The sequence below is a fragment of the Pan troglodytes genome, chromosome 8, assembly GCF_028858775.2.
Source record: "Pan troglodytes isolate AG18354 chromosome 8, NHGRI_mPanTro3-v2.0_pri, whole genome shotgun sequence".
NCBI classification, from domain to species: Eukaryota; Metazoa; Chordata; class Mammalia; order Primates; family Hominidae; genus Pan; species Pan troglodytes.
Window position 1 is genome coordinate 55,273,822 of NC_072406.2, and position 24,125 is coordinate 55,297,946.

The following is a 24,125-nucleotide window of genomic DNA, read 5'->3' on the forward strand; positions in this document are numbered from 1 at the left end:
AATGTTTTCCTGCATTCCATATCTTCATATTGTTTTTTCCCTCTTTAAGTTCTCTTCTCTACTGTGAGAACTGACTTCAGGGCAAAGGTGTTCTCATTATCATTATATTAACAGATTTCTCTCACCCTTTATGTTCTCTGCTCTACAAAGTTCTGACTTCACCCAGAGTAATTTCCCTCACTTACTACATTTATAGGGTTTCACCTCAAGTGTGTTCTGTGATGTACAGTTAGTTTTGACTCAATAATAATTTTCCACAAACATTACATTCATAGGGTTTCTCCCCTTTGTATGTTCTATGATGTGCAATGAGTTTTGACTTCACACAGAATGATTTTCCATATTCATTACATCCATAGGGTTTCTGTCTTATATGAGTTCTCTGGTGAACAATTAGGGCCGACTTCTGATGGAAGGTTTTCCCACATTCATTACATCCAAAAGGTTTCTCCCCTGTGTGTCTTCTCAGATGTTCTGTGAAACTGTAGTAGCAGCAGAAAAATTTTCCACATTGAATACATTCATAAGATTTCCCATCTGTGTGTTCTTAGATGTTTAGTAAGGGTTGACTTCTCAGAGAATGACTTCCCACATTCATTACATTCATAAGGTTTTTCTCCTGTGTGAATTCTCTGATGTTTAATGAGGTCGGATTTTCCAAGAAAGGTGTTCCCACATGCATAGCATTCATAGGGCTTCTCCCCTGTGTGTTTTCTGATGCACAGTTAGAACTGACTTAAACGAGGTTTTCCCACATTCATGACATTCATATGATTTCTCCCCGCGTGTGTTCTCTGATGTTGAGTAAGGGATGACTTTTCACTGAAGGATTTCTCCATTCATGACATCTGTAAGGTCTCTCCCCTGTGTGAATTCTTTGATTTCTAATGAGGTCTGAATTCTTATAGAAGGTCTTCCCACATCCATGACATTCATAGGGTTTTCCCTGTGTGTGTTCTCTGATGTCTTGTGTGGGCTGACTTCTGGGTGAAGGTTTTTCCACATTCATGATATTCATAAGGTTTTTCCCCTGGATGTGTTCTCTGTTGTAAATGAAGGGCTAATTTTTCACTGAAAAAGGTTCCACATTCATTATATTCAATAATATTGCTAATTGAGTGGGTTCTCGGAATTAGAGTGGGATTTAAATTCTGGCTGAATGGGTAAACATTCTGATGTTCAAAGAGAATGGATTCCTCAAAGATACTTTCTCCACATTCATTACATTCATAGTGGTTCTCTCTTGGATGTGTTTGCTGATGAGTAATAAAAAATGACATATAACAGGTTTTCCCATGTTCAGTATATTTGCATGTTTTCTGTCCTGTGTAAGCTCTCTTATGTACAAGGAAGAGTGAATTCTCAGGGAAAGCTTTCCCACATTCATTGTATTCAAAAGGTTGCTCCCAATTTTTAATCTTCTGATGCCAAATGAGGTCTTCATTCAGCCAGAAGCTGTTCCCATTTTTATTATATTCAGAAGGTTCCTCTTCAAAATGAATTATTTCATGCTTTCATCACAGAAACATTTTCCACCTTTGTTAAACTCATTGAACTTCGTTCTTGAATAGTTTCTACTGGTATTAATTAATTCTGAAATACAGAGTGACAAGAAAGATTAGTTGACAAGGATATGTAAGAGAAATAAAGTTAGCATTATGTTTGAAGGCTCAGTTTAAGCCATTATCTCCTCACACCTACATTATGACAACAATGTGCACACTTCCAGTCTTATACCTCTTTTCAACTCAACACAGCAGCAACAAATCAAATTTCTAAAAGTTCTAATTCATAGATAATCCTATAATCCAGGCTCCAATTCTGTGTGTTGTTGTTGTTTTTGAGACAGAGTCTTCCTCTGTCACCCAGGCTGGAGTGTAGTGGCATGATCTCAGCTCACTGCAACCTCCTCTTCCTGGGTTCAAGCGATTCTCATGCCTCAACCTCCCAAGTAGCTGGGACTACAGGCATGCATCACCACGCTCAGCTAGTTTTTATGTTTTTAGTAGAGACAGGATTTTGCAATGTTAGCCAGGCTGGTCTCAAACTCCTGGCCTCAAGCAATTCACCCACATTGGCCTTCAAAAGGGCTAGGATTACAGACATGAGCCACTGCATCTGGCTTAATTGTTTTTCTAGCTCTGATTCACTAGGAATAAAAATATACAACAATAAGAGTGAAATCAATGAGTGAACAAGTCATCGTTGCCACAGGAACAGGCTTATGGTTCTATTCCGGCTATGGGATTTGCCCTTTATTCCATCAACTGTACTATATTATACTGAGTCCAATGTTCCAAGAACAAACACTTTTTTTTTAACAAGGTATCACTGAAGTAGACATATCTTTACGTTTAGATTCAGATTAGAACCAAGCCATTCCTTTACAAGTCTATAATGAATGTAATTCACTCTAGGTAAATTCATCTGTTTGTCCCTCATAAATTGCTCGTTCCCATCATAATTTTATACTGATTTTTTTTCATTGTCAGCTTACAGTCTAACAATGTTTTTAAAAAGTTGCCTTCCCAAATTTTCCCACCACTTCCAGGTTCATTTACTAAAAAACATGAAAGGACCATTTGTATAATTCATTTAAGCACAAACATCAGCTGGATTGCTATAACAATATTCTTTGTTAAACACTGAATTTTAAAATATTTCATGCAGTTCTGTTTTCGTTCACCAACTATGTTCCTGGCAGCCATTACTTTACCTATGATTTTCTCTCAGTGCCCTACATAGATATTTATATCATGGTACCTAATAAATAATGTTTATCAGAATTACCCAGAGAGCTTTTTCAAACACAAATTTTTTCAGGCTTCACGCTGAAATCATTACTGTTTGAATGTTTAATTTTAATTTTAAATGCCTTTTATATTTTAGAGACAGAATCTTGCTCTGTCACCCAGGCTGCAGTGCAATGGCACAAACACAGCTCACTGCAGCCTCTTCCTGGGTTAAAGCAAGACTCTCAGCTCAGCTCCCCAGTAGCTGAGATCACAAAAATCAGCCAGGCATGGGACTGCATGTGTGTGCCACCATGCCTGGCTAATTTTTTAAGTTTTGACAGAGATAGGGTCTCCCCGTGTTGACCAAGCTGGTCTCAAATTCCTGGGCTCAAGAGATTCTCCCACCTCAGCCTCCCAAATTGCTGGGATTACAGGCATGAACCACTGGGAACAGGCTATTTTAAAATAATTCTGTAAAAAAATGTGAATATGGTAGAATGCTAACGAATGAGCAACTCCAAAAAGCATGTATAGAAAAACATATTTAATATTTTATAGAAGGAGGGATGCTCTTGAATGGGAAGACCACACGAGGGAGCTTTCCAGGGGTGCTGAAAAACACTCTATATATTCATCTCAATGATGGATACATGAGTGTCTCATATATATATATATATATATATATATATATATATATACACATACACATATATATTTAATTTTATTAAGCTGTGACTTAACTATATAATTTATACCACAATTAAAAAAAAAAAAGATGTGTGTATGGAAGTGATACTGGGAGATGCCGGGTGATTCAGAGTCACTGGATATTTGGGTCATGTCAACATGTTACTTCCAAAGGTCTAGAGCCTCTAAAATATGATTCCTGAAGAACATTTCAATGGTCTTATTATCTGAACTTACCCTTTGTGATCTGCCTACCTTTAAATTCCATCTGGCACTAACCCACCCAGATGACTCTGGCTTCGAAATTTTTCCTCTAATATCCATGGCTCCTTGCCTGTCTCCAATTTGAGGATCACTTCTGGTTTAGGAATGCAATACCCTGTGAATGATGCAATACCCTGTGAATGAGAATTATATTACTTCTGACAAACTGGGTGGGTTTCCATGAAGGAGGAAGACAGTATACCCCAAACAGTATACACACACACACACACACACCTCATTTAATCCTGTCATGGGGCAGAGGAAAATATTCTTTCTGGTATCCAAAAGGGATACATTGTCTCTGACCTCTAAATTTCAAAGCTAAATGTTATATTTTACAAAATTTCCACAAGTTTCTATTGATAAGAAAGGACATGCATTCTGGCCTTCTACATGGGAAACAATTCCTACCTACCTACTGAGACAAGGTGGCTGTAGTTCTCCAGCATCACATTCCTGTACAGGGTCCTCTGAGCAGGGTCCAGATGCTGCCACTCCTCTTGAGTGAAGCCCATAGTCACATCCCTAAATGACACTGATCCCTGGAAAATCACAGTTCTGCTCAGTCTGATGCAATAAGAATCAGCTGATGTGAGAAAAGATGTTTAGGGACTAATTCTTACCATTTTTGTTGTTGAAAATTAAATAGAAAATGTTATAAAGGGCCTCCATGATATATGTTGTTTTATGTTACACATTGTGGGTAAAAGATCATAGCAGAAATATCCTGTTGGTGCATTAATTACTTGATGCAAAAGTATTTAGTACCTACGTGTGCCTAGAGCTTTCTTAGTTTCTGAGTATTCCAATTTGAATACAAGAGTCTTCCTTACAAGAGAGGAACATATCTTCTCATAAGGAAACATACATACAGAGACATATCTACCACAGGACTTAAAGGACTCACACCACAGATATGTGCAACACAGATGGATCATAAAAGTGTTCTGGGCAAATTCATGTGAGAGTGTGTCAACATATTAGACTTCACTGAACTGATAAAACTTCAGTTCCTTTGCAAACATATAACAAAAACTTAAGAAAAGGTTAAAAACCTGAAAAAATATGTGGCAAGTCAATGGAATTGCTTAACAGGATAAGAGCATGTCTTACCTGTGATGAGATAAAGGTTGCAGAGGCATGAGAGATGAGGGAGACTAGGAAATACTTTTGGCTTTAATCCTGTTAGTGTTCTCCAAATATTTATCACTCATCTAATCCATAAAAATGTTTAGCAACTACTAGTTTAGTTTATATTTATTTATAAAGTAAATAAAATATAGTCCACATATAAGGAAAGCTTAATTTTGTTCTCATTTTTTAGATAAAAATATAAATAGGCATGCTGATAGTTTCCTCCCATGCCCTAAAGGACTGGCAGTATATGACATAAACACAATAATCTTGCACACTTCCTTTAGGCCATAGGCTCCCTGCTCTCCCAACTCCAAGTCATTGATGCAAATAGCAGAAGTTGATGGTGAACTGAAAATACACACCTGAATCCCTGTAACATAATTCAGTTTTCACTCAGGAAGCAATGCCACCAAAGTACAGTGGAGACTGTGCTGGAGAGCAGCATTAGAGGTAGATTGTCTATATTAAGGGGCAGCAGTGGAGATGTGGAAGAGGGAATTCACTAAGCAAAGGAAGAGAGGAAGGGCTACTTCCAGAGGGCCTGTATAGGGGCCTTAGAAGGTCTGGAAATTAGAACCAGGAGGTTGGGTGTTGGGGGAGGTAGAGTACAGAGTGACAATAAGACACATGCAGGCCATGCAGCTCTTGGAATGTCTTCATGTCATGGAAGTGAGCATGTCCAGTGGAAGGTTACAGAGATGATTCTGAAGCTTGGGAGAGACTTAAGGTCTGGAGTTCAAGACCAGCCTGGCCAACATGGTGAAACCCCGTCTCTACTAAAAATACAAAAAATAGCCATGCATGGCAGGGATGCCTGTAATCCCAGCTACTCAGGAGGCTGAGGCAGGAGAACCTCTTGAATCCGGGAGGTGGAGGTTGCAGTGAGCCAAGATCGTGCCACTGAACTCCAGCCTGGGTAACAGGGTGAGACTCCATCTCAAAAATATATATATGTCAGAGAAGAAAAAAACAGCGTTCCAAAATCAATGTTAATATTTGCCTAACTGTGAAAACAAAACAAATACTCTGTGAACACTACTAGAAAATAAAATAGGCCAGGTGTGGAGGCTCACGCCTGTAATCCCAGCACTTTGGTAGGCCAAGGCGGGAGGCTCACGAGGTTAGGAGTTCAAGACCAGCCTGGTCAACATGGTGAAACCCCTTCTTTACTAAAAATACAAAAATTAGCCAGGCGTGGTGGCAGGTACCTGTAATCCCAGCTACTCAGGAGGCTAAGACAGGAGAATCACTTGAAAATCCAGGAGGCAGATGTTGCAGTGAGTCAAGATCGCACCACTGTACTCCAGCCTGGGCAAAAAGAGTGAAACTCTGACAAAAAAAAAAAAAAAGAAAGAAAGAAAAAAGAAAAAGAAAAAGAAAGAAAGAAAGAAAGAATACAAAATGGATGTAAAATGCAGAATTGTACAAATCTAAATGTATAAAATTGCACAAATTATCAAAATAAAAACTTGAAGAAGAGTTAATAAAAGAATAGTTTCTAAAATATAAATAAATCTAGAAGATAAATTCCATTCTACAATGAATTCTAGAAGAAAAAAAGCTAAAGAGAGACTTTTTGGGGGGGGAATGAGGGCAATCAAGAGCACTGTGTACGTTATAGCCCATTTATGCCTGAGGTTACAATTTTATTAATTTTTGCAATCAGACCTTGAAATGACCTTAAGCAGTAAGATATAAATAACCCCCACAGGCTTAGCGTTCCAATAATGGAACACTAGGTATAAATGGGTTAGGGAATTCAGAATGGCAAGCACAAACCCAGGACAGGAGAAGCTTGGCAAAGACCTGAAAAGACCCTAAGGTTTTACTTCTGGCTAATCTCTATGCTCGGTTCAAGCAAGTAGTGAAGACTAAGATGAAGTTCTTTTTATTATTATTATTATTATTATTATTATTATACTTTAAGTTTAGGGAACATGTGCACAATGTGCAGATTAGTTACATATGTATACATGTGCCATGCTGGTGCACTGCACCCACTAACTCATCATCTAACATTAGGTATATCTCCCAATGCTATCCCTCAACCCTCCCCCAAACCCACAACAGGCCCCAGAGTGTGATGTTCCCCTTCCTGTGTCCATGTGTTCTCATTGTTCAATTCCCACCTATGAGTGAGAATATGCGGTGTTTGGTTTTTTGTTCTTGCGATAGTTTACTGAGAATGAAGATTTCCAATTTCATCCATGTCCCTACAAAGGACATGAACTCATCATTTTTTATGGCTGCATAGTATTCCATGGTGTATATGGGCCACATTTTCTTAATCCAGTCTATTATTGTTGGACATTTGGGTTGGTTCCAAGTCTTTGCTATTGTGAATAATGCCGCAATAAACATACGTGTGCATGTGTCTTTATAGCAGCATGATTTATAATCCTTTGGGTATATACCCAGTAATGGGATGGCTGGGTCAAATGGTATTTCTAGTTCTAGATCCCTGAGGAATCGCCACACTGACTTCCACAATGGTTGAACTAGTTTACAGTCCCACCAACAATGTAAAAGTGTTCCTATTTCTCCACATCCTCTCCAGCACCTGTCGTTTCCTGACTTTTTAATGATTGCCATTCTAACTGGTGTGAGATGGTAACTCACTGTGGTTTTGATTTGCATTTCTCTGATGGCCACTGATGGTGAGCATTTTTTCATGTGTTTTTTGGCTGCATAAATGTCTTCTTTTGAGAAGTGTCTGTTCATGTCCTTCACCCACATTTTGATAGGGTTGTTTGTTTTTTTCTTGTAAATTTGTTTGAGTTCACTGTAGAATCTGGATATTAACCCTTTGTCAGATGACTAGGTTGCGAAAATTTTCTCCATTTTGCAGGTTGCCTGTTCACTCTGATGGTAGTTTCTTTTGCTGTGCAGAAACTCTTTAGTTTAATTAGATCCCATTTGTCAATTTTGGCTTTTGTTGCCATTGCTTTTGGTGTTTTAGACATGAAGTCCTTGCCCATGCCTATGTCCTGAATGGTAATGCCTAGGTTTTCTTCTAGGGTTTTTATGGTTTTAGGTCTAACATGTAAGTCTTTAATCCATCTTGAATTGATTTTTGTATAAGGTGTAAGGAAGGGATCCAGTTTCAGCTTACTACATATGGCTAGCCAGTTTTCCCAGCACCATTTATTAAATAGGGAATCCTTTCCCCATTGCTTGTTTTTCTCAGGTTTTTCAAAGATCAGATAGTTGTAGATATGCAGCGATATTCCTGAGAGCTCTATTCTGTTCCGTTGATCTATATCTGTTTTGGTACCAGTACCATGCTGTTTTGGTTACTGTAGTCTTGTAGTATAGTTTGAAGTCAGGTAGTGTGATGCCTCCAGCTTTGTTCTTTGGCTTAGGATTGACTTGGCAATGCGGGCTCTTTTTTGGTTCCATATGAACTTTAAAGTAGTTTTTTCCAATTCTGTGAAGAAAGTCATTGGTAGCTTGATGGGGATGGCATTGAATCTGTAAATTACCTTGGGCAGTATGGCCATTTTCATGATATTGATTCTTCCTACCCATGAGCATGGAATGTTCTTCCATTTGTTTGTATCCTGTTTTATTTCACTGAGCAGTGGTTTGTAGTTCTCCTTGAAGAGGTCCTTCACATCCCTTGTAAGTTGGATTCCTAGGTATTTTATTCTCTTTGAAGCAATTGTGAATGGGAGTTCACTCATGATTTGGCTCTCTGTTTGTCTGTTGTTGGTGTATAAGAATGCTTGTGATTTTTGTACATTGATTTTGTATCCTGAGACTTGGCTGAAGTTGCTTATCAGCTTAAGGAGATTTTGGGCTGCAACGATGGGGTTTTCTGGATATACAATCATGTCGTCTGCCAACAGGGACAATTTGACTTCTTCTTTTCCTAATTGAATACACTTTATTTCCTTCTCCTGCCTAATTGCCCTGGCCAGAACTTCCAATACTATGTTGAATAGGAGTGGTGAGAGAGGGCATCCTTGTCTTGTGCTGATTTTCAAAGGGAATGCTTCCAGTTTTTGCCCATTCAGTATGATATTGGCTGTGGGTTTGTCATAGATAGCTCTTATTATTTTGAGATACGTCCCATCAATACCTAATTTATTGAGAGTTTTTAGCATGAAGCATTGTTGAATTTTGTCAAAGGCCTTTTCTGCATCTATTGAGATAATCATGTGGTTTTTGTCTTTGGTTCTGTTTATATGCTGGATTACATTTATTGATTTGCATATATTGAACCAACCTTGCATCCCAGGGATGAAGCCCACTTGATCATGGTGGATAAGCTTTTTGATGTGCTGCTGGATTTGGTTTGCCAGTATTTTATTGAGGATTTTTGCATCATTGTTCATCAAGGATATTGGTCTAAAATGCTCTTTTTTTGTTGTGTCTCTGCCAGGCTTTGGTATCAGGATGAGGATGGCCTCATAAAATGAGTTAGGGAGGATTCCTTCTTTTTCTATTGATTGGAATAGTTTCAGAAGGAATGGTACCAGCTCCTCCTTGTACCTCTGGTAGAATTTGGCTGTGAATCCATCTGGTCCTGGACTCTTTTTCGTTGGTAAGCTATTGATTATTGCCACATTTTCAGCTCCTGTTATTGGTATATTCAGAGATTCAACTTCTTCCTGGTTTAGTCTTGGGAAAGTGTATGTGTTGAGGAATTTATCCATTTCTTCTAGATTTTCTAGTTTATTTGCGTAGAGGTGTTTTTAGTATTCTTTGATGGTAGTTTGTATTTCTGTGGGATCTCTGGTGATATCCCCTTTACCATTTTTTATTGTGTCTATTTGATTCTTCTCTTTTTCTTTATTAGTCTTGCTGGTGGTTTATCAATTTTGTTGACCCTTTCAAAAAACCAGCTCCTGGATCCATTAATTTTTTGAAGGGTTTTTTGTGTCTCTATTTCCTTCAGTTCTGCTCTGATTTTAGTTATTTCTTGCCTTCTGCTAGCTTTTGAATGTGTTTGCTCTTGCTTTCCTACTTCTTTTAATTGTGATGTTAGGGTGTCAATTTTAGATCTTTCCTGCTTTCTCTTGTGGGCATGTAGTGCTATAAATTTCCCTCTACACACTGCTTTGAATGCGTCCCAGAGATTCTGGTGTGTGGTGTCTTTGTTCTCATTGGTTTCAAAGAACATCTTTATTTCTGCCTTCATTTTGTTATGTACCCAGTAGTCATTCAGGGGCAGGTTGTTCAGTTTCCATGTAGTTGAGCGGTTTTGAGTGGGATTCTTAACCCTGAGTTCTAGTTTGATTGCACTGTGGTCTGAGAGATAGTCTGTTATAATTTCTGTTCTTTTACGTTTGCTGAGGAGAGCTTTACTTCCAAGTATGTGGTCAATTTTGGAATAGGTGTGGTGTGGTGCTGAAAAAAATGTATATTCTGTTGATTTGGGGTGGAGAGTTCTGTAGATGTGTATTAGGTCCGCTTGGTGCAGAGCTGAGTTCAATTCCTGGGTATCCTTGTTGACTTTCTGTCTCATTGATCTGTCTAATGTTGACAGTGGGGTGTTAAAGTCTCCCATTATTAATGTGTGGGAGTCTAAGTCTCTTTGTAGGTCACTCAGGACTTGCTTTATGAATCTTGGTGCTCCTGTATTGGGTGCATATATATTTAGGATAGTTAGCTCTTCTTGTTGAATTGATCCCTTTACCATTATGTAATGGCCTTCTTTGTCTCTTTTGATCTTTGTTGGTTTAAAGTCTGTTTGATCCGAGACTAGGATTGCAACCCATCTTTTTTTGCTTTTCATTTGCTTGGTAGATCTTCCTCCATCCTTTTATTTTGAGCCTATGTGTGTCTCTGCATGTGAGATGGGTTTCCTGAATACAGCACACTGATGGGTCTTGACTCTTTATCCAATTTGACAGTCTGTGTCTTTTAATTGGAGCATTTAGTCCATTTACATTTAAAGTTAATATTGTTATGTGTGAATTTGATCCTGTCATTATGATGTTAGCTGGTGATTTTGATCGTTAGTTGATGCAGTTCCTTCTTAGTCTCGATGGTCTTTATATTTTGGCATGATTTTGCAGTGGCTGGTACCGGTTGTTCCTTTCCATGTTTAGCACTTCCTTCAGGAGCTCTTGTAGGGCATGCCTGGTGGTGACAAAATCTCTGAGCATTTGCTTGTCTGTAAAGTATTTTATTTCTCCTTCACTTATGAAGTTTAGTTTGGCTGGATATGAAATTCTGGGTTGAAAATTCTTTTCTTTAAGAATGTTGAATATTGGCCCCCACTCTCTTCTAGCTTGTAGGGTTTCTGCCGAGAGATCTGCTGTTAGTCTGATGGGCTTCCCTTTGAGGGTAACCTGACCTTTCTCTCTGGCTGCCCTTAACATTTTTTCCTTCATTTCAACTTTGGTGAATCTGACAATTATGTGTCTTGGAGTTGCTCTTCTCGAGGAGTATCTTTGTGGTGTTCTCTGTATTTCCTGAATCTGAATGTTGGCCTGCCTTGCTAGATTGGGGAAGTTCTCCTGGATAATATCCTGCAGAGTGTTTTCCAACTTGGTTCCATTCTCCCCGTCACTTTCAGGTACACCAGTCAGACGTAGATTTGGTCTTTTCACATAGTCCCATATTTCTTGGAGGCTTTGCTCATTTCTTTTTATTCTTTTTTCTCTAAACTTCCCTTCTCACTTCATTTCATTCATTTCATCTTCCATCGCTGATACCCTTTCTTCCAGTTGATCGCATCAGCTCCTGAGGCTTCTGCATTCTTCACGTAGTTCCCCAGGCTTGGTTTCCAGCTCCATCAGCTCCTTTAAGCACTTCTCTGTATTGGTTATTCTAGTTATACATTCTTCTAATTTTTTTTCAAAGTTTTCAACTTCTTTGCCTTTGGTTTGAATGTCCTCCCATAGCTTGGAGTAATTTGATCGTGTGAAGTCTTCTTCTCTCAGCTCATCAAAGTCATTCTCCGTCCAGCTTTGTTCCGTTGCTGGTGAAGAACTGCGTTCCTTTGGAGGAGAAGAGGCGCTCTGCTTTTTAGAGTTTCCAGTTTTTCTGCTCTGTTTTTTCCCCATGTTTGTGGTTTTATCTACTTTTGGTCTTTGATGATGGTGATGTACAGATGGGTTTTTGGTGTGGATGTCCTTTCTGTTTGTTAGTTTTTCTTCTAACAGACAGGACCCTCATCTGCAGGTCTGTTGGAGTACCTGGCCGTGTGAGGTGTCAGTCTGCCCCTGCTGGGGGGTGCCTCCCAGTTAGGCTGCTCAGGGGTCAGGGGTCAGGGACGCACTTGAGGAGGCAGTCTGCCCATTCTCAGATCTCCAGCTGCATGCTGGGAGAACCACTGCTCTCTTCAAAGCTGTCAGACAGGGACATTTAAGTCTGCAGATGTTACTGCTGTCCTTTTGTCTGTGCCCTGACCCAGAGGTGAAGCCTACAGAGGCAGGCAGGCCTCCTTGAGCTGTGGTGGGCTCCACCCAGTTCGAGCTTCCCAGCTGCTTTGCCCCTCCCCCAGCCTCGCTGCTGCCTTGCAGTTTGATCTCAGACCGCTGTGCTAGCAATCAGTGAGACTCCGTGGGCATAGGACCCTCCGAGCCAGGTGTAGGATACAGTTTCCTCATGCGCAGTTTTTTAAGCCCGTCGGAAAAGCGCAGTATTCGGTTGGGAGTGACCCGATTTTCCAGGTGCCATCTGCCACCCCTTTCTTTGACTAGGAAAGGGAACTCCCTGACCCCTTATGCTTCCCAAGTGAGGCAATGCCTCGCCCTGCTTCGGCTCACGCACGGTGTATGCACCCACTGACCTGCACCCACTGTCTGGCACTCCCTAGTGAGATGAACCCGGTACCTCAGATGGAAATGCAGAAATCACCCATCTTCTGCCTTGCTCACACTGGGAGCTGTAGACCGGAGCTGTTCCTATTCAGCCATCTTGGCTCCTCCCCTCAGTACAGTGGACTAAGATGAAGTTCTAAATGGACCAGGCTAAGTGCTTAAAAAGTGCCCCAGGACAGAGCCAATTTGCAAATAATAAGAAAGGGGTTTTGTTGTATTTTTGTTTTAGTTTTTTGTTTTTTCTTTTTCTTTTCCTTTTTCTTTTTTGTTTGGTGGTGGTTGTTTGAAACCTGGTCTTCCAGGAAAAATGCCTGTTAAAACACTACCTGAACACAAGCTAAAGAGAGAGAATTCAGTGACCACACATAAGACTGCAAAAAAAAGTTTGAAAAATTCATAAAAACAAATGGATACTGAAGACTTCAGTAATTAAGAACAGCAAAGTCTAGAGAAGAATGAGAAAGTGATTTCTAAAGTTACTAAATTATAATATTAAAATACCCAGTTTCAACAGGAACAAGAAAATCACAAAGCATACAAAGAAACTGGAAGTGTTGTCCAATCAAAGGAAAAATAGAAATTGACAGATATATCCCAGAGGCAAACCAAACATAACACTTCTTAAACAAAGACTTTAAATCAACTGTCTTAAATATGCTCAAAAGCTAAAAGAAAACATACGAGCACCAGAGAGAACCATGAAACAACTTATAAACCAAATATCAATAAAGAGATTGAAATTATAAAAAAGCACCAAATAGACATTCTAAAACTAAAAAGTACCATAATTGAAATAATGAATTCACCAGAGGAGTTCAACAGCAGATTTGGGAATGCCAAAAATAATCTGTGAATTTAAGTATAAGACTATTGAAATTATCAAGTCTGAGAATCAGAGCAAAAAAGAATTAAGAAAAATAAATGGAACCCAAAGCACCTATGGGACACCATCAAGCTGACCAGCAAAAACATTATGGGAAATGTAGAAGAATACAAGAGAGAGAAGGAAATAGAGTATTTGCCGAAAAGCCAAAATTAAACTCCCTAAATTTGGTGAAAGACACAAATCTACACATCCAGGAAGCACAATAAACTCAAAATAAACTCAAATACATCCACCAAGTCATGTTATAAGCAAACAGTCATAAAAAAAAATGACAGAGAATCAAATGCAAAGGAGAAGCAATTTGTCATATACAAAAGAACCTCAAAAAGATCATCAGCAGAAACCTTGGAGGTTAGAAGGCACTGGATTGATATATTCAAAGTGCTGAAAGAAAAAGCTGTCAGCTGAGAATTCTATGCATGGGAAACATGCTTGTCAATAATGAGGACATTCCCAGATGAATACAAGCTAAGGGAGTGTGTTTTTTACCAGATCTACTCTGCAAGGAATGCTAAAGGGAATCCTTTGGGTTGAAATGTGATTCACGACAAACAAGGGAACTGTCAAAAGATTATAAGCCAAGTTTTCATCTGGATTTGGTCTTAAAAGAGAAATTAGGATTAAATAAATAAGAAAAATGGCAGAGATTGGCAGAGTGGATAAATTTCTTCAAATAATGCATACAAAAATGTAATTAGAATGAATAAGATCAAGTATTTGATAGTACAACAGGGTGACTATAGTCAACAATTTTTTTTATTATACTTTAAGTTCTGGGGTACACTTGCAGAACATGCAGGTTTGTTACATAGGTATACATGTGCCATGGTGGTTTGCTGCACCCATCAACCCATCATCTACATAAGGTATTTCTGCTAATGTTATCTCTCCCCTACCCCACCACCCTCCAACAGGCCCTGGTGTGAGATGTTCCCCTCCCTGTGTCCATGTGTTCTCATTGTCCCACTTATGAATGAGAACATGCAATGTTTGGTTTTCTGTTCTTGTGTTAGTTTGCTGAGAATGATGGTTTCCACCATCATCCATGTCCCGGCAAAAAACATGAACTCATCCTTTTTTATGGCTGCATAGTATTCCATGGTGTATATGTACCACATTTTCTTTATCCAGTCTATCATTGATGAGCATTTAGGTTCGTTCCAAGTCTTTGCTATTGTGAATAGTGCCACAAAAAAATACATATGCAAGTGTCCTTATAGTAGAATGATTTATAATCCTTTGGGTATATTCCTAGTAATGGGATTGCTGGGTCAAATGGTATTTCTGGTTCTAGATTCTTGAGGAATCACCACACTGTCTTCCACAATGGTTGAACTAATTTACACTCCCACCAACAGTATAAAATCATTCTTATTTCTCCACATCCTCTCCAGCATCTGTTGTTTCCTGACTTTTTAATGCTTGCCATTCTAAATGGTGGGAGGTGGTATCTCATTGTGGTTTTGATTTGCATTTCTCTAATGACCAGCGATGATGAGCTTTTTTTCATATATTTGTTGGCCACATAAATGTCTTCTTTTGAGAAGCGTCTGTTCATATCCTTCACCCACTTTTTGATGGGGTTGTTTTTTTCTTGTAAATTTGTTTAAGTTCTTTGTAGATTCTGGATATTAAACCTATGTCAGATGGATAGATTGCAAAAATTTTCTCTCATTCTGTAGGTTACCTGTTCACTCTGATGATAGTTTCTTTTGCTGTGCAGAAGCTCTTTAGTTTAATTAGATCCCATTTGTCAATTTTGGCTCTTGTTGCCATTGCTTTTGGTGTTTTAGTCATGAAGTCTTTGCCCACACCTATGTCCTGAATGATATTGTCTGGGTTTTCTTCTAGGGTTTTTATGGTTTTAGGTCTTACATTTAAGTCTTTAATCCATCTTGAATTAATTTTTGTATACGGTGTAAGGAGAGGGTCCAGTTTCAGTTTTCTGCATATGGCTAGCCAGTTTTCCCAACACCATTTATTAAATAGGGAATCAATTTCCCATTGCTTGTTTTTGTCAGGTCTGCCAAAGATCAGATGGTTGTAGACGTGTGGTGTTATTCCTGAGGCCTCTGTTCTATTCCATTGATCTATATATCTGTTTTGGTACCAGTACCATGCTGTTTTGGTTACTGTAGCATTGTAGTATAGTTTGAAGTCAGGTAGTGTGATGCCTCCAGCTTTGTTCTTTTTGCTTAGAATTGTCTTGGCTATCTGGGCTCTTTTTTGGTTCCATATGAAATTTAAAGTAGTTTTTTCTAATTCTGTGAAGGATGTTAATGGTAACTTGATGGGGATAGCATTGAACCTATAAATTACTTTGCAGTATGCCCATTTTCATGATACTGATTCTTCCTATCCATAAGCATGGAATGTTTTTCCATTTGTGTGTGTCCTCTCTTATTTCCTTGAGCAGTGTTTTGTAGTTCTCCTTGAAGAGGTCCTTCACATCCTGTGTAAGCTGTATTTCAAGGTATTTAATTTTGTTTGTAGAAATTGTGAATGGGAGTTCACTCATGATTTGGCTCTCTGTTTGTCTATTATTGGTGTATAGGAATGGTTGTGATTTTTGCACAATGATTTTGTATCCTGAGAGTTTTCTGAAGTTGCTTATCAGCTTTAGGAGATTTTAGGCTGATACGATGGAGTTTTCTATATATACAGTCATGTCATCTGCAAACAGAGACAATTTGACTTCCTCTTTTCCTATCTGAATACCCTTTATTTCTTTCTGTTGCCTGAATGCCCTGGCCAGAACTTCCAATATCATGTTGAATAGGAGTGGTAAGAGAGGGCATCCTTGTCTTGTGCTGATTTTCAAAGGGAATGCTTCCAGTTTTTGCCCATTCAGTATATTGGCTGTGGATTTGTCATAAATAGCTCTTATTATTTTGAGATACATTCCATCAATACCTAGTTTTTTTGAGAGTTTTTAGCATGAAGGGGTGTTTAATTTTGTCAAAGGCCTTTTCTGCACCTATTGAGATATTCATGTGGTTTTTTTCATTGGTTCTGTGTATGTGATGGATTATGTTTATTGATTTGCCTATATTGAACCAGCCTTGCATCCAAGGGATGAAGCCAACTTGATTGTGGTGGATAAGCTTTTTGATGTGCTGCTGGATTTGGTTTGACAGTATTTTATTGAGGATTTTTGCATAGATGTTCTTCAGGGATATTGGTCTGAAATTTTCTTTTTTTGTTGTGTCCCTGCAAGGTTTTGTATCAGGACGATGCTAGCCTCATAAAATGAGTTAGAGAGGATTCCCTCTTTTTCTATTACTTGGAATAGTTTCAGAGGGAATGGTATCAGCTCCTCTTTGTACCTCTGGTAGTATCTGGCTGTGAATCCGTCTGGTCCTAGACCTTTTTTGGTTGGTAGGCTATTACTGCCTCAATTTCAGAATTTGTTATTGGTCTATTCAGGGATTTGACTTCTTCCTGCTTTAGACTTGGGAGGGTGTATGTGTCCAAGAATCTATCCATTTCTTCTAGATTTTCTAGTTTATTTGCATAGAGGTGTTTATAGTATTATCTGACGGTAGTTTGTATTTCTGTGGGATCAGTACTGATAGCCCATTTATCATTTTTTTATTGCATCTATTTGAGATTCTTCTCTCTTTTCTTCTTTATTCTTCTGGCTATTCTATTTTGTTGATCTTTTCAAAAAACCAGCTCCTGGATTCATTGATTTTTTTAAGGGTTTTTCGTATCTCTATCTCCATCAGTTCTGCTCTGATCTTAGTTATTTCCTGTCTTCTGCTAGCTTTTGAATTTGTTTGCTCTTGCTTCTCTAGTTCTTTTAATTATGATTTTAGGGTGTCTATTTTACGTCTTTCCTGCTTTCTGTTGTGGGCATTTAGTGCTACAAATTTCCCTCTAGACACTACTTTAAATGTGTCCCAGAGATTCTGGTACGTTGTGTCTTTGTTCTCATTGGTTTCAAATAACTTCTTTATTTCTGCCTTAATTTCATTATTTACCCAGCAGTCATTCAGGAGCAGGTAGTTCAGTTTTCATGTAATTGTGCAGTTTTGAGTGAGATTCTTAATCCTGATTTCTAATTTGATTGCACTGTGTTCTGAGAGACTGTTATGATTTCCATTCTTTTGCATTTGCTGAGGAGTGTTTTACTTCCAATTATGTGGTCAATTTTAGAATAAATATGTTGTGGTGCTGAGAATAATATATATTCTGTTGATTTGGGTGGGAGAGTTCTGTAGATGTCTCTTAGGTCTGCTTGGTCCAGAGCTGAGTTAACATTCTGAATATCCTTGTTAATTTTCTGTCTTGTTGAACTGTCTAATATTGACAGTGGGCTAAGTCTCCCACTATTATTGTGTGGGAGTCTAAGTGTCTTTGTAGGTCTCTAAGAACTTGCTTTATGAATCTGGGTGCTCCTGTATTGAGTGCATATATATTTAGGATAGTTAGCTCTTCTTGTTGCATTGATCCCTTTACCATTATGTAATGCCCTTCTTTGTCTCTTTTGATCTTCATTGTTTTAAAGCCTGTTTTATCAGAGACTAAGATTGTAACCCCTGCTTTTTTTGCTTTCCATTTGCTTGGTAAATATTCCTCCATCCCTTTATTTTGATGTGTGTCTTTGCACATGAGATGGGTCTCCTGAATACAGCACACTGATGGGTGTTGACTCTTTATCCAATTTGCCAGTCTGTGTCTTTTAATTGGGGCATTTAGCCCATTTACATTTAAGGTTAATATTGTTATATGTGAATTTGATCCTGTCATTATGATGCTAGCTGGTTATTTTGCCCATTAGTAGATGCAGGTTTTTCATAGTGTCAATGGTCTTTACAATTTGGTATGTTGTTGCAGTGGCTGGTACTGGTTGTTCCTTTTCACGGTTAGTGCTTCCTTCAGGAACTCTTGTAAGGCAGGCCTGGTGGTGACAAAATCTCTCAGAATTTGCTTGTCTGTAAAGGATTTTATTTCTCCTTCGCTTATGAAGCTTAGTTTGGCTGGAAATGAAATTCTGGGTTGAAAATTCTTTTAAGAATGTTGAATATTGGCACCCACTCTTTTCTGGCTTGTAGGGTTTCTGCAGGGAGATCTGCTGTTAGTCTGCTGGGCTTCTCTTTGTGGGTGACCTGACCTTTCTCTTTTGCTGCCCTTAAAATTTTTTCCGTCATTTCAACTTTGCTGAATCTGACGATTATGTGTCTTGGGGTTGCTCTTTTCAAGGAGTATCTTTGTGGTATTCTCTGTATTTCCTGAATTTGAATGTTGGCCTCTCTTGCTAGGTTGGGAAAGTTCTCCTCGATAATATCCTGAAGGGTGTTTTCCAACTTGGTTCAATTCTCCCCATCACTTTCAGGTACACCAATCAAACATAGATTTGGTCTTTTCACATAGTCCCATATTTCTTGGAAGCTTTGTTCATTCCTTTTTGTTCTTTTTTCTGTAATCTTGTCTTCTCACTTTATTTCATTAATCTGATCTTCAATCTCTTATATCCTTTCTTCTGCTTGATCGAGTCAGCTATTGATACTTGTGTATGCTTCATGAAGTTCTCGTGCTGTGTTTTTCAGCTCCATCAGGTGATCTATGTTCTTCTCTAAACTGGTTATTCTAGTTAGCAATATGTCTAATCTTTTTTCAATGTTCTTAGCTTCCTTGCATTGGGATAGAACATGCTCCTTTAGCTTGGAGTAGTTAGTTATTACCTACCTTCTGAAGCCTACTTCTGTCAATTTGTCAAACTCATTCTCCATCCTGTTTTCTTCCCTTGCTGGCAAGGAGTTGTGATCCTTTGGAGGAGAATAGGCATTCTGGTTTTTGGAATTTTCAGCCTTTTGCAGTGGTTTCTCCCCATCTTCATGGATTTCCTTACCTTTGGTGTTTGATGTTGGTGACCTTCAGATGGGGTCTCTGAGTGGATGTCCTTTTTGTTGATGTTGATGTTATTCCTTTCTGTTTGTTAGTTTTCCTTCTAACAGTCAGGCCCCTCTGCTGCAAGTCTGCTGGAGTTTGCTGGAGTTTCACTCCAGACCCTCTTTGCCTGGGTATCACCAGCAGAGGCTGCCGAACAGCAAAGATTGCTGCCTGTTCCTTCCTCTAGAAGCTTTGTCCCAGAGGGTCACCTGCCAGAGGCCAGCTGGAGCTCTCCTGTATGAGGTGTCTGTTGGCCCCTACTGGAAGGTGTCTCCCAGTCCGGAGACACGGGACTCCATTTGAGGAGGCAGTCTGACCTTTAGCAGAGCTTGAACGCTGTGCTAGGAGATCTGCTGCTCTCTTCAGAGCCATCAGGAAGCAACCTTTAAGTCTGCTGAAACTGTGCCCACAGCCGCCCCTTCCCCCAGGTGCTCTATCCCAGGGAGATGGGGCTTTTATCTATAAGCCCCTGACTGGGGATGCTGCCTTTTTTGTCAGAGATGCCCTGCCCAGAGAGGAGGAATCTAGAGAGGCAGTCTCAGCCTTGCTGAGCTGTGGTGTGTTCCACCCAGTTCAATCTTCCAGGCAGCTTTGTTTACACTGTGAGGTTAAAACTGCCTACTCAAGCCTCAGCCATGGCAGACGGCCCTCCTCCCACCAGGTTCGAGTATCCCAGGTTGAGCTCAGACTGCTGGGCTGGCAGTGAGAATTTCAAGCCAGTGGATCTTAGCTTGCTGGGCTCCGTGGGGGTAGGACCTGCCGAGCCAGGCCACTGGCTCCTGGCTTCAGCCCCCTTTCCAGGGGAGTGAATGGTTCTGTCTCACTGGTGTTCCAGGCACCACTGGGGTATGAAAAAAAAGCTCCTGCAGCTAGCTTGGTGTCTGCCCAAACGGCTGCCCAGTTTTGTGCTTGAAACCCAGGCCCTGGTGGCATAGGCACCAGAGGGAATCTCCTGGTCTGCAGGTTGTGAAGAGTGTGTGAAAAGTGCAGTATCTGGGCCAGAGTGCACCATTCCTCATGGCTCAGTCCCTAATGGCTTCCCTTGGCTAGGAGAGGGAGTTCCCAGACCCGTTGCACTTCCTGGGTGAGACGACGCCCCATCCTGCTTCGGCTCACCCTCCATGGGCTGCACTGACTGTCCCACTGGTCCCAGTGAGATGACCCAAGTACCTCAGTTGAAAATGCAGAAATCACCCGCATTCTGCGTCAATCTCTCTGGGAGCTGCAGACCAGAGCTGTTCCTATTCGGCCATCTTGACACAAATCCCAAAAATAATTTATTGTACATTTTAAAATAAGAGTATAATTTGATTGTAACATAAAGAAAGGATAAGTGCTGTAGGTGATGGATACCCCACTCACTCTGATGTGATTTTACACATTGTAGGCCTATATCAAAATATCTCATGTATATAAATCACATAAATATATATACTCACTATGTATCCATAAAAATTAAAAACAGAAAATAAGGGGAACAAAAGAAAAAGATCTAACCATAAGCTGTCTCCAAGAAACTCATAGTAGATCCAAAGCCAGTAAGCTGAATGTGAAAAGATGAAGAAAGATATTTATGCAAATAATAACCAAAAGAGTGCTGGGTAGCTACACTAATACTAGAAAAACAAAAAACAACAACAACAAAAAACAGACTTTAAGTAAAAAACTGTTATAAGAGACAAAGAAGGACATTATACAACTGGAAAAGTGTTAATAAAAAAATCAATTGCAAACATACGTAGATCAAAGAAAATAGAACCAAACATATAAAGCAAACACTGACAGATTTAAATGAAGAAATGCAGAGTTCGGTAATAATAGTTGGACACTTCATTGCTGTGCTTTCATTAATGGATAGAATATCCAGACAGAAGATCAGTAAGAAAACAGAGTATTTGAATAATGGTATAAACCAAGTAGGCCTAAGAGAAGTATGTGGAATACTCTACCTACCAATAGCAAAATATGCATTATTCTCAAGTGCACAAGAAACATTCTACAGGGAAGCCCACAGATTAGGGCACAAAATAAATCTCAGTAAATTTAAAAAGACTGAAATAATAAAAAAAATATATATTTTCTGACCATAATAGGATAAAGCTAGAAATCAGTAATAGAAAAAAATTTTTAACGTGGATATTAAAGTTTAATGATCAAATAAGAAAGCACAAAGGAAATTTAAAAATACTTAGAAACAGGTGAAAAAGTAAAGAGACTGTATCACAACTTATGGGATGCAGCCAAGAATATGCCTATAAGGAGATTTATAGCAATAAATGCCTATTTTCAAAAAGAAAGAAATCAATAACTTTACACCTTCAGCAACTAGCAAAGAAGGATCAAACTAAACCCAAAGCTAGCAGAAGGAAGGATATAATACATATTACAGCAAAGATAAGTGAACAGAAAATAGAAAACTACAGAGAACCAAAAAATCCAAAAGCTGATTCCTTAAATAGAACAAAATTCATAAGCTTTTAGCTAGATTGACTAAAGAAAAAAAATTCAAAGGACTAAAATCAGCAATGAAAGTGACATTACAAAAAAAATGGGTTATAAGAGAATACTATGAACAACTGTACACTAATAAATTAAGTAACTCAATGAAATAGACACATTTCCTAGAAGCACACACATTACTAAAACTGACTCAAGAAGAAATAGAAAATCTCAACATACTTATAACAAGTAAAGAGATATATCAGCAATTTTTTTAAAAAACTGCCCAAGGGAAAAAAATCCAGCGTAAGATGGCTTCACTGGTCAATTCTATCAAATTAAAGAAGTAATACTAATCTTCCTCAAACATTTCCAAAAATTAGAAGGGAATACTTCCTAACTAATTCCCATGAGTTTTATAATGCCGGCCAGCATTATCTTGATACCAAAGCCAAAAAAAGACTTCACAGGAAAATAAAATTACAGGCTAATATCCCTTATGAATACAGATGTAAAAAATTATAAAATACTAGCAAACAAAATTTGGCAGCATATTAAAAACATTACATACTATGACCAAGTTGGATCTATCCCAGGAATGCAAGAGTGGTTCAATATAAGAAAATTAATCAGTGTAAGACACCACATTAATAAAACAAATGAATAAACACGTGATCATATCAATGATGCAGAAAAAAATACAAAACCTAATACCATTCAAGGATAATAAAACTCAGAAAACAGAGGAAAGGAAGCAAAGTTCTTCAACATAATAAAGTGCATATATAAAAAACTCACAGGTAACATACTCCATAGTGAAAGACTGAAACATCCCCTCTAAGATCATGAACAGGCAAAGGATAGTGCTTTCACCACTGCAATTCAACACTGTATTAAAAGTTCTAGCCAGAGCAAATAGGCAAGAAAAAGAAATAAAAGACATTCAAATTGAAAGGCAGAAGTAAAACTACTCTATTTGCAGATAACATTATTTAGCAAATAATCCACAAAAAAACTATGAGCTAACAAATGGTTTCGGCGAAGTTGCAGAGTACAAAATCAACACATAACAATTAGGTTTTTTGTAAAAAAAAATACTCCAACGATGAACCATCCAAAAGGAAATTCAGAAAATAATCCCATTTATGATAGTATCCAGTAGAATAAAATACTTAGTGTTATGGTCTGAATGTTTGTGCCCTTCACAACTTCATATGTTGAAATCTAATACCATTGCAATAGTATGAAGAGGCATGGCCTTTAGGAGGTGATTAGGAAGCTCTGCCTTCCTTCATGAATGAGATAAGTGTCCTTATAACTTAATGGACAAAGTAGTGGCTTCACAACCTGGAGAGACAGGTTTAGATACTGTGCTGCCAATAAGCAGAAATTTTATTTTTGATAAGCTTACATAAAGTAATAATGTTTTTCCAAAAATAAGACTTTGTCAAATGGCCCCTTTTAACTTCTAAAATTTTTTAATACATCAAATCTGATTTGAATATTTAATATAGCAAGTATGGATAATTCCAGGAGGATGGTGATCTAAGGGATCAAACCAGAGCTGAGGAGACAGGTAGCACTGGCAGGTTTAAGAGATTAGATACAGGCTGGGCGCAGTGGCTCATGCCTGTAATCCCAACACTTTGGGAGGCCAAGGCGGGCAGATCACCTAAGGTTGGGAGTTCGAGAACAGCCTGACCAACATGGAGAAACCCCATCTCTACTAAAAATACAAAAGTATCCAGTCATGGTGGCACATGCCTCTAATCCCAGCTACTTCAGAGGCTGAGGTAGGAGAATCACTTGAACCCAGAAGGTGGAGGTTGCAGTGAGCTGAGATCATGCCATTGCACTCTGGCCTGGGCACCAAGAGTGAAACTCCATCTCAAAAAAAAAAAAAAAAAAAAAAAGACTGGATACAAACAGGGAGAAGGAGCAAATAAATATTGTGGATAATGATATAGCCTGGTTTCTCACTATTGGAGAAAGAAGTTACAAAGATGGAAAACAGAAAGGCTATGGGGTTAAGATTGAAACTGGGAAATGTCTATGTAAACTCATTGTTTAAAAAATATGTATAGACAGACCAATACAAAAATAAGTGTACACATGTGTATTTCTATGTATGTGTATGTACACATACATACATGTATTTCCTATCTCTGTCAATTGAGAGGGTCTGAGGCAGTGACAGCCTCTAGCAATGAGCACCCAGATCTTGGTTTTTAAATTCCATCCTCCGCTAGAAAGAACAATGTCCTTTGGAGAAATGGCTGATGGCAAAGGTAGTGCAGGAAAAGGACA

At 38.7% G+C, this 24,125-nt stretch overlaps 1 pseudogene; it reads right to left on the minus strand.

The window, feature by feature from the left end:
- Positions 1-23: 23 nt before the first annotated feature.
- LOC450411 (zinc finger protein 37A-like) overlaps positions 24-24,125 on the minus strand; it is a 33,247-nt pseudogene continuing 9,145 nt past the window's right edge.